The sequence below is a fragment of the Talpa occidentalis genome, unplaced genomic scaffold, assembly GCF_014898055.3.
Source record: "Talpa occidentalis isolate TD23 unplaced genomic scaffold, MPIMG_talOcc4v2.1 talOcc4.6, whole genome shotgun sequence".
Taxonomy (NCBI): Eukaryota; Metazoa; Chordata; class Mammalia; order Eulipotyphla; family Talpidae; genus Talpa; species Talpa occidentalis.
In genome coordinates this window covers 4,092,214-4,105,565 of record NW_023604972.1, presented here as the reverse complement: position 1 = coordinate 4,105,565, position 13,352 = coordinate 4,092,214, and the positions used below count along the sequence as shown (strand labels likewise).

The 13,352-nt window shown below is 44.2% G+C and overlaps 1 long non-coding RNA gene across 4 annotated transcripts; it reads right to left on the bottom strand.

Annotated features, from left to right (window-relative positions):
* Positions 1-3,661: 3,661 nt before the first annotated feature.
* Positions 3,662-12,958, bottom strand: LOC119261152 (uncharacterized). Of its 4 annotated transcripts, XR_005128946.2 has the most exons (5): positions 11,284-11,366; positions 9,564-9,763; positions 6,380-6,535; positions 4,915-5,077; positions 3,662-4,540 (listed from the first exon to the last, which is right to left on the bottom strand). It is a non-coding gene; the product is annotated as an uncharacterized LOC119261152 (long non-coding RNA). The 4 variants fall into 4 exon arrangements; XR_008549308.1 differs by lacking the exon at positions 11,284-11,366 and adding an exon at positions 12,725-12,958 and having other exon boundaries at positions 3,662-5,077; positions 9,564-9,688; XR_005128945.2 differs by having other exon boundaries at positions 3,662-5,077.
* Between the last annotated feature and the right edge of the window lie 394 nt (positions 12,959-13,352).

Genomic DNA, 13,352 nt, shown 5'->3' with positions numbered 1-13,352 from the left:
GAAAGCAATAGATCCACTTCACTCCTTGACTAGGAAAATTATCCCCTGTCTTCAGTAAAGTTTTTGCTCAGGGTTTTCTCAATCTTCATGTATAATCCAAACAAACTGTTAAATGCTTGTACTAGAAAAGACAAACTTTGCCCTTTATGAGAAGGTCATCGATTGTGTTTTTCGGGAAATATTAATCTCTTCAAAGAGCTTGGGGTATTCTCTTCACAGAGGGTGATTGTAATGGTAGGATGGCGAGCTTTTTGCTAGTAAATGGCTTAGTTGCCCTTACTAGGTCCTCTGACTGATTCTAAAATCCCATATTTATAGGAACTCGATGATGTTATAAGAGATGGTGATGAAGGAAGTCATTATATAAATGGAATCTACCACTTGCTGGACTCGGAGCTTTGAGAGAAAATACCAGTTTTGCCTCATGGGTGCATTGACTCCATCATTTATATAATATTTATCATATCCCTATCTGTGACAAGCATCATGCTTGGCTTAGAGCCTGCACCATCAGTAGTCTTGGAGTAACTGCTCTCGAAGGGGCGTCTGGGACACTGTGTTTCTCATTGTGGCAAATGGGAAAACAAGCTCAAAAGTGAAGCACAAATGATATACATAGGATTGAGGGCAAAATACATGGAACGCTTTTCAGAGAATTTTGTATACTTCCAAAAATACTGTTTTGACTTATTAGTCGCCCCAATATTTGTGACCAAATATTTAAAATTTGTTCTTAGTGAAAATATGAAATTAAGCAGAAGCAGGTAAGAGAACAGTGATTCCACAGGAAAGAACACACAAATAAAGGAGAGAAAATGAAATCCTCTTTGGCCACGGCCAAGAAGAAAGTCAACACCACCTTGGTGGCCTGCTGGGTGCCATGTACTCAGCCTGGGGCTATTTTGCACTTTCTGTTTTTCCTCACACAAATGCTCCGAGGCAGAAATCATGAACCCCCTTTTCAGATGAAGAAACCAAGGCTCAAATTCATTTCAACATGCAGCCAAGGCCCATATTTAATGAGGGAAAGAACAAAATCCAATGGCCTGATTCCAAGGCTCAAATTCCTTTGTGTCCCCACTGAGAGAAGCACCCACTCACCACCGCAGATCTAAGCCCTGGGATCACAGTGTCCTGCCCAAATCACGGTAGTTATTGAGGTGCCTGCATCATGGCAGCTACCTCTTGTGTCTGTCGCCTCCTCCATGCTTCAGAATCCTTCTGCTGCATATCCGTTCCTGATTAATTCTGCTGCCATCCGCTCAGACTCCTGAGCACAAGCCAATTTTCAATAAACACCAGTTGTTTGTTCAAAGTATGTGGCAAATCAATAACTACAAAACATTTTTCCTTCTAAAGCAGAGCACAGAATGCTTACAAGTAAACTCCTTGAGTTTAAATTTCATTTGAATGTTTTTGCTTTAAAAGGTTCTGCGATAGTCATCAAGAATGCTCTCATTCTCTTTGATCTAGTCATGGTTTGGTTTCAAAAAAAATCAGCTCATTGAACTCGAGTTCTCTCTTTCCTTCCCTCAGAGCACAGCACTTCACTAATCCAAAGCTCACAGGATCTATTAACAGCACACACAACATCTAGTTAGCAAAATCCATACCCTATCTCCAAGGGTTGGGAAAAAAGAAGCATTGGCTCTGCCAGGCCTCCTCTGCCCACATTGTGTGTGAGTTTATGGACTGTTGAGTTTCAAGATTAAAGGTTCCAGGCAAGCAGGACAGTGAGGGGCAGAACAGGGCCTCTGCAGGACTCCTGGGCAGGTCTCTCAAGCATCCTCGTTGATCCTAGTGTTTACCATCGGTCCTTGATGCTCTTTCTTTATATTAAAAAACTTTAGGGGGCCTCCCTGCAGCGCAAGGGGTTAAAGCACCGCACCATGAGGCAATCTGCAGCTTCTGCAGCACGAGTTCGATCCCGGCCAGGCCAGCCAGGGATCAACCCACATGGCGCAGCAGACCTCTCCTGTCTCGCCTGCTGCTCCCCTTAGCTGCGCTTTCCGTCCATCTGCCTGTTCTGCTCCCCACTCTGTCTCTGGTGAATCCTCTCACTCCCCACATCTCTGGCCTGTACCCCAGCTCTTGTATGCATAAATAAATAAATCTTTAAAAAAAGTAAAGAACTTCAAACATGGTGTGGGTTTACATGGGTTTATTACAGACTCACGTAGGCAGAGATGTCAATTCTGAGAGTCCATGTTCCTATAACTGACTTCCATCAACAAAGGCAGCTTGCCTCAGGTTTAACGACACTTGTGTAAATAAATAATCACGAGAATTAAAGCTAGCATTTCTTGAATGCCTTGGTTTTACATACATTTCTATCTTATCACCCACATGATTTCCATCAACACTGCCCACTCCAGGAGGCCATATCGTCAGAGGGTGGTACAGACTTCTCAGAAACAGTTTTCCCAAGTCACATTCCTTGCTCTTCCAGAGTCTTCTTTTAAACCAAGTTTCTAAATTCAGGAAGACAAAAGGAGGTCCAGGCTTCTTGGCCTCCCAAGCCCAGGGCATTAAAAGGGCCGGGAGCTGTTTCTACTCTCTTGGAAGCCAGTGCTGGTTCCAGCTGGGCTGTCATGAGCTAAGGGGAATTGTGACCCTAGCAACGACCCTTTGCGGCCTCTCTGGTCCCTTCCAGACTGGCCCAGTTCTGCAGTGGAGGCCGCCTGCCTGCCTGTCTGTCATTATCTAACGAGGAGGAGCAGTCACAATTCCACATGCCCTTCAGTGGCCTGTTTACATGGGGAAAGATGCTTGTTTATTTCCCCATCAGTGTCTGCATTTTCCAAATGAGACTCACCTGACAACATCACTTAGTGCAGAATGAGATAAATCCTGTGGCAATTCAGATTATTAAACTCACATAGAGACATGGTGGCCAATAAGAGATGGTTTCCTAAGAGTTTTACAGCAGAAAAGGTAACACAAAGACAGTGATAATCATGACAAACATTTTAAATGTGTTAACTCTTCCTTCTCCCTTTCTCTTCCTCTCTCCTGTCTTCTCCTTTCTTCAGTTCAGTTCAAAACCAGCTGGACGAGCCCCCCTAAGACCTGCCTGCATGGGTGTGGTAGTGGGGGTCACGCCTGTCAGAGGCTGCCCATACAGAGGGGGGCAGAGGTCACCACCAGAGAGGGTTATGGAAAGTGAGGGGTGAGAGGGTGGGGAGAAGCCAGCGTGGGCGATGGATTGGGGGAATGAGAAAGCACCTTCTGGGAAGCGTGAATAATGCAGAGTGAAGAGTGTGTTGGAAAAGGGTAGGAAGGGGTGACCGGAGTTTGGGGCGATGGTTTGCGTACATATTGGTTAAATAGTGTAATCAGGTAAGTGGGTTTCAGGTCTCCTATCCTTGGAGAAGGGTGCTACAGAGACAGAGAGATTGGGGGGAAGCTCTGGACAAGTGCAGGGTGTTAGATGGAATCGAAGGTTTCTAGATGCATCGATAAATGGTGATTGGACACAGAAAGGGTGTATTTGCTCGCATGCATTTTCCCCGAATGTGCCCACTGAGACAGGAGAGAGCAGCACCCCACAGCGGTGAGCACGCCTTCATCCAGAGCTTAGTTTCCAGACACAGTCCTCCCCTGAAAGAACTTACTGGCACGGTGGCTGATTAGAGGGCCGAGCCCGGGACAGTACCAGGGGGGTCAGAACACTGAGTGGTGCCAAAAACATAAGAATTTATTCAAAAAGTGATGAGGATTCCCTGCCATAGGGACGCACAATACAGCTTGAAGGGACCCCCGCCAGTCAAGTCTGGAAGCATTTGAACATCATCCATTAGTAACAGATGATAATCTGCTAAATAAAGTAGGAGCAGCCCATTTGTCTAGACTGGAGCAGAGATGAATAAATTTCGGATGCATTATTAACACCATCTCAAAGCGTCTCCCCCCAAAATACTTATCCATGCAAAAGATTTTTTTTTAAAACAAACTTTCAGCAGAGAAATGAGGCAGAGACTACGTGAATCCACTGGCCAGGTTGGCACCCCCAGGAATGTTGAATCAAAATTGTGTGCCAGCTAATAGGTGGCAGGGGAAGAGGACAGTGCCACAGCTGAGATTTTGCTTAAAATGCTTAAGGGAGTAGCAGACACACCCAAAGAAGGAACACTCCAGGAGAGCCGCACAAAGCTGAGCCGCCGTGGTGACCTGTGTTCACACAGGACCTGTGTTCACACAGGTCCAGGAAGCTGAGACCTCACTTCACACTGAAGAAGCATGAAGGCAAGGACAGCTGGAGGCCACGGTGCATCCAGGCCGCCTCTTTTGCTCAGAAGGGTGCTGTTGGCATCATCAGCAAAACGTGAACGGGGTCTGAGGATCAGCCTGCGTTCACGTGTCAGTATTAACTTCCTGATCGCTTTGGCCACATGTGATTGTTTCATGTCTGTTGTCTGTTTGCAAGAAACACGGGATGCTGTGATGATGTGTCACATACAGCAACCTGTTCTCAACAGTCCAGAAAGTAAGCTTTTGATGGTTCCTACAAAGTTCACAAAATCGCAAGCTTGTCTCCAAACTAAAATACGAAAGAAAACATAGTATTTCCTCAATATTCTGCTTCCCTCAGCTCACTTTCCAGATATTAGTTCATTTCGTTCTTCAAAGAAACCACTCAGGGAGGTACTATGAGGTTAGTAGTTTACAGAAAGATGAAATGTTTGCTTTTGTGTTTCTAAGGAGGACGCTAAAAGGGTTGGGGCTATAGAGACGTGGGGACGGCAGCAAGCAGTGTGGCTGATGCAAAGCCAACCCCTTAAGTCATGATTTGAGCCCAGTTACCTAGAGACCCAGCATGATTTCCTCATCTGTGTAAAGACAATAAATAACATTATGGTTTGTGGGAAATATTTGAGCTAAAATTAGGAAATAACACGTACACAGGATACGTACATGCTCTTTCTTGGCAATGATGATGAACTCTGCAAATGTCTCCCCATCCAATGTGATGTCTTCACAAAAAGAATGATGGTCAAGATGTTTCTCTCACTCCACGCAGAAGCAGGAATCCCCAATAGCACAGAGGACTTTGCAGGTGACTTTAACTCCGGAAACACTGTGAATCGATTTCACATAATTCAGATCTTTAAGTAGAGGCTGATTAGCTTTACTAAGTAGTCAATAGTGGAGACAGAAACCAGTAATATCTGAATTCTGCTTCATACTTGAGTACTTACTAGAACAGAACAGAATTAGCCCAATGGAAAAATGTATATGCAGGGAAAGTATCGTTTTCCGAGTCTGCAAAGCTCTTGACTCTCCATCACCTCATGTGGTTTCTGATCTTAAGAGTGATCATTGCTCCTCTTAAGAAGGGTGAACTTGGAGAATTTACAGCAAACAGTCCAGTTACTATTAATCAGATGATGACTGTATTCTAGGAGCTATTGAAGACATGCCATGGACGAATTGATCTAACTATTCAACAACCCAAGATAAATGCTGTCATTGTGTCTTTGTTTTACGTATGAGGATCTGACGAACAGAGAGGATTTGAATCCAGTATCTTAGGGCATCTCTTGACCAATATACCAAGAGATATGGGAACATTCAGCTGTGTCTCTCATCTCTCATTTCCTTTCCATCCCAAACCACCAAGTGACTGTTGTACCAGCATTACTTCTAGCAAAGACAATATTATAAGCATTAGTTAATGTTTCCTTTGTTATCATGATACATCAGCATAAAAGCCGATCACCTGCCAAGATATATTGATCAAGCAAGTCAGGCCCCAAACTCAAAGGCTACATTTTCACATTAAAGAAAATGATTGATTTCAGTATATAGTTCTTTGAAATGTGTACAATTCCCTTTCCTTGATGTGCTCATCTCTTTCTGTTCTGGATAAGACCACAGCAGTCCTACTCAGATAATTCAATGGACCGTGATTTGGAGCTGCCTCCTTTAGCAAGATGTTCCGCTGCAGCTGCTACCCCAAAACCACATCGTCTCCAAGGGCGACTTTCCAATCCACATTGACTATAAATCTTCAAAGACCTATGTCCTCTCTTTTTTTTTTTTTTTTTTTTTTAATAGAGGCATGCTTATTTATTCATTTATTTGTTTGTTTGTTTTGTTTTTGTTTATACATGCACTGGGTACAGTCAGAAGCACGGGAGGGTGAGAGAATTCACCAGAGCCAGAGCGGGGAGCAGAGCAGGCAGAAGGACCGAAGGACACTGCTGAGGGGAGCAGCGGGTGGCAGGAGAGGTCTGCGCGCCATGTGGGACCCTCCTCCGGTGGCCGGGGAGCAGCCGGGGAATCGAACCGGCGCCGCAGACGCTGCGGGCAGCTTCGCAACCCAGCGCTCAACCGCTGCGCCACCGGGGAGGCCCCTATGTCCTCTCTTAAGACTAACCTTGTGACATGGCAAAGTCTCCTGCCACCAGTATATTATTTTTCTCAGGATGAGCCCGAATAATGACAGACTACCTAACTCAATAATTTTTCAATGTGTGGCTAGGAAACTTGCAATTCTGTCCTCCAATGAGTTGACAACTCAGTACGTTGCATTCTGTTGGATGAAAACAAATCAGAAATTCAATGTGGTGAACAGATAGCTAAAAAAACAAACTCTAAATAAAAAAAATTAAAAGACAAGTATTTCTTAAATATTTACTGAGTAATATATTGGAAAGAAATGTAAATGTTACAATTCTGAACATAACGTAAAATTTTCTGGAGTTTCCATCCCAACAAGTCATATTCACAGGCTCCATCTTGTATGAAAAAACATCTATTACCTGAAAATCCAAGCCAGTCTTTTCAGAATTAAAAAATATATATATATACTATTTAGGGCCTCCCGGAGAGCCTAGGGGTATAGTCTTAGTGCTGTCACCAATGCATCCTGAGTTCCATCCCCAGCCAGGGAGCTGACCCACAGGGCACAACAGACCTCTCCTGTCTTGCTCTCTTCAGCAGTGTATTTCAGTAGCTCCACCTGTTCTGCTCCATACTCTGTCTCTGGTGAATCCTCTCACCTATCACCCCTGCACCTCTGGCCAGCACACCAGTTCTTCTTCACATAAATAAATAAAATAAATCTTTAAAAAAATATACTATTTAGGGCCTCCCTGGAGGTGCAGCACATTGAGCACGGCGCTGTGAAGCTGTCCGCAGCCTCTGCAGTGCGGGTTCCATCTGGGCCGGCTGGCGAGGATCCCACATGGCCTGGGAGACCTCTCCTGTCTCCCCACTGCTCCCCTCAGCAGCGTATTTCGGTCCTTCTGCCTGTTCTGCTCCCTGTTCTGTCTCTGGTGAATCCGCTCACCCTCCCGCGCCTGGGGCCTGCACCCCAGCTCTTGTATAAAAATAAATAAATCTTTAAATAAATAAATAAAAATTTAAAAAATACAATTTAAAAATGCATGCCCAACCTTCTGCATGGAGCAGAGGATTCCTCCAGAGGGGCTGGAGAGTGGGTCCCACTTCACCTTCCAGTAGTATTAGCCTATCTTTAGAGAAGAATAATTTAGAGCCAGAAGTCACTTCTATGAAGAATAATCACTCTCTTGGTGTTGAAGACTCCTGTTTCAGGCTATAGGAACTAAATGCAAATTTATACTTATGAGGAAGATGTCTCACAGGGTAAAATCTGTTGTGCTGCTAGCCAAGTTCAAATCCTTACTCAGGTGATCTAATAAGCCCTTTGTCTAACCATTCTCAAAATCATAATTTTCTGTAAACACAGTTTAACATATTCCTTATGAGAAAAGAATTGAAGTGTCAGATTTGGACTTAGAAAAAGCTGGTTCTAATCCTGTGTGTGCACCATGGAAAGTTTCACTTTCTCTCTGCTTTTCCTTCTCATCATCTTTAAAACAGGGGAATTTATCTTGCACTTTAGTGAAGATTAAAGGATGTAAACACTATTGAGAAACTGGTCTAGTAAAATCGTAATAAATAGAACCATTATATTTTACAGATGCATTGTGCCCAGCAAGAATTTTTGCCTGTACACAAAAGTAACAGCAAACCACAGATCATAGAAAAGTACAGTGATCGTATTTTCCCATTTATGATCACTTGACTTTACTGAATGACCTCCAGTAAATGGTTTTCTTCACTAAGTTTCTCCCTTTGTAAAAAGTATAAAAGCTCTAGATGACATCATCCTCCAACAAATTTTGACATTTTTACTCTGCTAAGGATGATGGAGGTTAAGAGGAGAAAATCTCTTTTTTTAAAAAAGATTTATTTATTTATGCATACAAAATATGCATGGGGTGTGTGCCAGAGGTGCAGGGGAAGGAGAGGATTCACCAGGGAGAGTGGGGAGCAGAACAGACAGATCCACTGAAATTCATTGCTGAGGGGAGCCGTGGGCAAGACAGGAGAGACCTGCTCCACCAAGTGGCTTGGCTCCCTGGCCGGCCAGGGATAGAACTTGTGCTTCAGTGACTGCCAATAACCTGATAGAGTTGTCTTTAACCACAGGCCACCAGGGAGGCCACAAGAGGAGAAAAACACTAGGGAGCCACCACAAGACCAGAAACCTGGCTCATAAAAGACCAAAAGCTGGAGGTGGGGGTAGACCTGATTAACACAGTCATTAGGCCAGCACCAGAAATTAAAAATCTTTAGGCCCATCTGCTATAGCAAGTGTCAGACTGATATATATCTGGAAAGTATCAAGAGGCACAGACCAGAGTTGGGATCTGGAAAGGGAGGCCATTATAGAGAATCACTCACTGGTCCTTACCAATCAACCTAATCACACCCTAGATGTAATTAACAAAAGTCAACATCTCCACAAAGAAATGAGCTTCTCCCAAAGAAAAGAAGACTATGTCGGTGCAATTTCTTCACTGGAAGGGGCTGCAGCCTCCTGCCCACCTGTGCCTATGCAGGTGCTCCTCCAACCTTTTCCCTTGGCAAAGCAGCAGCGGCAGCTTCCTCCCAAGGCTGCCACCTGGGACCATGCAGGCCTCTCTCTTAGCAGACCTGTCCCTTCCCAGGGCAGCTCTTTTTGCTCACTTGTGTCTATGAAAGTCTCCTTTACTCCTCCCACTTTTTGTAATAAACCTGCCCTTTTGGATATAACTAACGTCCGTCTCATGGACAAACTCGCCATGTACCTCTGAAAGGGGGGCTCTGGGGGAATTCTTCCCAGAGTCAACACAAGGACTCCGCTCTCTGCACCCAACACTTCTCCAAAATAGACTTCAGGGGCACATATCAGAGCTGGCCACTCCCTCTCCACCAGACACTGATGCCTCTGGCTTGGTGAGGCTGCCTGGATTCTGGAGTGGATTTTCTTGCTTCCAGTTGAAAAGATGTCAATTTCAAGATCTTCTAAAATATCCTTGCTGTGATTTTTGCAAAGTTTTAAACCAGCAACCCACCACAGCTCTAGAATGCTCCAATTTTATTTAAGGGAAACCAGTCATTATTTTAGGTTTCTTAAATTCCCACAAAATCTCTGCTGCTCTTCAGTCTCCCACAGCAGATTTGGTGAGTTCAAAGCCCAGATTTTATCTCTATTTTCCAAGATTGAAATAAAGAAGCTCCTCTCAGAAGATCTGTATAATTCAACTCACTTGTTCACGAGACTTCCATTTCCTTGAATCTTAGCCTCCTCGATTCTCACTGTCTTCAAAGCTTCCTGCACCTCCGGACAGACATTTTCTGTGGTTTACTGGTTTTTACCATGTTTTGTCTGGTTCTAGACAAGAGAGACCAGCTGCTATCAACTTAGTTATGAGGTGAGGAAAACTCTTGCAGGAAAGTGAGGAATGAGCTGAAGAAGGAAAAGGAAGCAATAAAGTGGCTTTTCGAATTGGGCTTTGTCATCGTTTCCAACCTCGGAAAGCAGCGCTGGGCACATATCCTGGGTTATCACCCCAACCTGAGTCGGGAGAGGATCTTGACGGAGGGTCCCCCCGCCATCCCCTGTCACCAGTGTAGATGCTCTGGAAAGGTGGTCATTCTTGCTGTACCTCTGATGGAGCAAGGGACAAGCAAAGTGCAGGCCAGAGAGAATCATTAATTAAAAAAAAAAAAAAAGATATCTAGGATTTGGCTCTGCTACCACGATCTGCTCAAGGGCTTTTTTGGGGTAACCAGACAGAGTAGGTTAATTAAGATAATACCTTATACATATGCAATGTTAGAAGTGAAGATAAGGACATCAACACTGCTGTAGAAGAAATTGCATGAGTTGTTTAATCATAACTATGCAAATTAAGGAGAAAACATAAGTAAAAGGGTCATTTTCCTGGAAAATATCAAGTGCCAGATTTATAAAAGGAAAAAGAAATTGTAAGTGGACCTATTAGCATTGACTAAATTGGAAAGTCTCAAGAAAACTCTAGGGAAAAAAAAACTTAACCCAAGCAGTATAATAAATGAATCTATCAAACTTCCGAAGAAACATAACCGATGTAATTTAAAGTGGTTAAAAAAAAGTTTAATCAGAGTCTAGTCCTAGCTCACAGTGAAAGCTCATCTGATGAGTAAGCAAAATAGCTTGGTAGCTGAGTATAAATTTATGAACAACTCAATGTGAAAAAGAAAGAGTCCACATAAATACTCATATATTCAAATCCGCATATTTATTCTAAGACAAAAGTAGATTTGTTAATAAATGGGGGAAATGTGGAGCAGTTAGTCAATTAGTTAACTTCTCTTTTAAAATAAGAAACTTGGAAAGTTGGTAAGAAATGTCCGTTGAATAAAATATTTCAATATAAATGTAAACCAGACCAAGCAATGCAAGAAAATTTACATACAGGCCATAAAACCTTAGCATTCAGCAAGGATATGTTTTGCTGTGTTAAACATAAACAATTTAAATAAGTTTCTTTAGAGAGAAAAATTGCATTGCAAAGATAAAGTCAGATTGAGAGGGGCACCTCAGAACCCCCAAACCTGCCTGCTCTAAATAGGCTCTGCCATCCGCCACATCAACACAAAACATATGAGACTTTAATGGGAAGGAACTTTAATACAATTAGGGAACAATACAAGAAAGGCAAAGAATCTAGTTTCTAAATCAAGCACCCAAAGTCACCCGTCCCCTCGTGGGTAAAAGTCCACCCAAGCGGGATTGGCCCAGAGCAAGGCCCCAAAACCTGCCCCAAGTCCAAAACACCTTCCAATGGGGACCCACAGAGAAGGGTCAGAAACAACCAGACAAGCCCGGAAGGAAAAGAGTAAAATCAACATCAAGATAAAAGCTGCCATTGTCCCCTCCCCACGGGTCTCCCCCACATCTGTGTCACCCTGTCCACGACCACAAGGCCAGCGCAGTTTCCTCACGTGTCTCTCAGCTCCACGTGCCTCCTCCAGGGCTCCTTCTGGCTCCATCCTGCTCCCTCCCTTCCTCAGGCTCCTCTGCAGCTTCTTCTCTCCCTGCTCAGCTCCACCCTCATTTTTGGGTGGGGCAGGAAACCAGGAACCTCCCCCTTCCCTGGGGACCCCCCTGTTACAGAATGACAAACAAAAATTTGACTATGAAGGAAAAACAATGAGTAGAATACTGAAAGAATTTCTGAACTTTTACATATAAATATTTACTGGACAACCTATGTCAGCTGCTCAATTTTTTTTAAAATATTTATTTATTTATGCATACAAGAATTGGGGTACAGACAAGAGGTGTGGGGGGTGGGGGGTGAGAGGATTCTCCAGAGACAGAGTGAGGAGCAGAACAAGCAGATCTACAGAAATACACTGCTGAGGGGAGCAGCGGGGAGATAGGAGAGGTCGGCTGTGTCATGTGGGTCAGCTCCCTGACCTGGAATCAAACTCATGCTGCAGTGGCTGCCATTAGCCTCATAATGCTGATGTTTAACTTAACCCCTTGCAACACCAGTGAGGCCCAGCTGTTCAATTTCCTATGCAATATCATCCAAAAGCTGACAACCCCCTTTGGCATGGCATGGGGAAATTCACAACTGGAAGGAATGGAGCAAAATCAAAAGCCAAGGTGGGCGCTGTAAATGCTGAGTACTGCTATTGTACCACGAATACATACATCTCTATCACTCATGACCTAGGAATAAAATCCGGCAACCTTAATCCAAACTATGAACTAAATGATTCATAGCTGGACGAGCAGTTTTAAAGGCTAATTGGAGCAAAAATAAGTCATAGAAAGACAACATCAGGGAAACCTAACGGCTCTCTGTTCTTAAGAGATCTAGTGAGAAAAACACTTTTGTTGTGTACATTTCAACATTGAGAGGGACCAGCACTGGACCAGGACAATGGCTGCTTCTCTCACCATGCTCCATGCCTCTCATCTTTGCCCCGCTGGCTAAGAGAGCAAAGCTCCGCGGAAGGACAGCGCTTGAACAAAGCCAGATCATCCTCTTCACCAGACTAGTGTTGGCATGCAGAATGAGGGGCTCCCCAAGATCCCCAAACCTGCACACCCTGAATGGGTTCTGCCACACTCTTAGTGCATAAGACCTTCAAGAGAAAAGGACCTTAATACAGTGTGCAATAGAGACATGAGAAAAGATATAGTTGCAATAGTTTCCCCATGAAACTATTACCCCTCGTGGGTGTGTAAACGCCCAGCCAAACAGGATTGGCCTAAAGCAGGGGCTCTGAGGCCTGAAAGTTTGCCTTGTCTAAGGCCCCTTCTGGTGGGGTCCTGGCCAGTAGGGGCCAGGCAAGTCTGGAAGGAAAAGAGCAAAATCAAAACCCAAGTCAAGACAAAGGCTGCCATTGTCAGTCTCCCCATGGGTCTCACCCACGTCTGTCTCTTTCGAGTATCTCGTTCCACGTCCTCCAAGTTCCTAGTCCAAGTCCGAGGCCCAGAATCAAGTGTGGCTTCTTTCCATGTCTCTCTGCTCCATGCTCCTCCTCCAGGTGGTCACTTTCTCCCTTCTTCCTGTCTTGCTCTCCTAAGTCCTCGCCCAGTCTTTTCTAGCTTCTCACCACTCAGCTCAGTCATAGGGGCAGTCAGGGAACCTGACAGCTCCCCTTTCTATAGATGTCACTGTGTTGCTTAAGGACAATGAAGAAAAGGATAATGCCTCTTCTGTCCTCAGGCCTGGGGGCTGGGCACGGTTGCTCCCAAAATTGCACACAATGGAGATTCCACTAAAATAAACCTGGGATTAGATGCTAAAACAAACACAGATAAATCAGCTACTACAATTATTATCAAGTGATAAATAAAAGCTGCTAAAAATAGCTTCCGCAATTAATGGACACCATTCAAATTTCCACAGAACAAATTTCCACAGAACGGCCTTGCAGCTCCGTAGACAGCTGTATTCTTAGTTATTCGTCCATGGACAACAGGGATCAATCAGGGATCAAAATGTGATAACCAGAGAGTGAGGAAGTCCAATTCATTTTACCCAGTGCTCTTC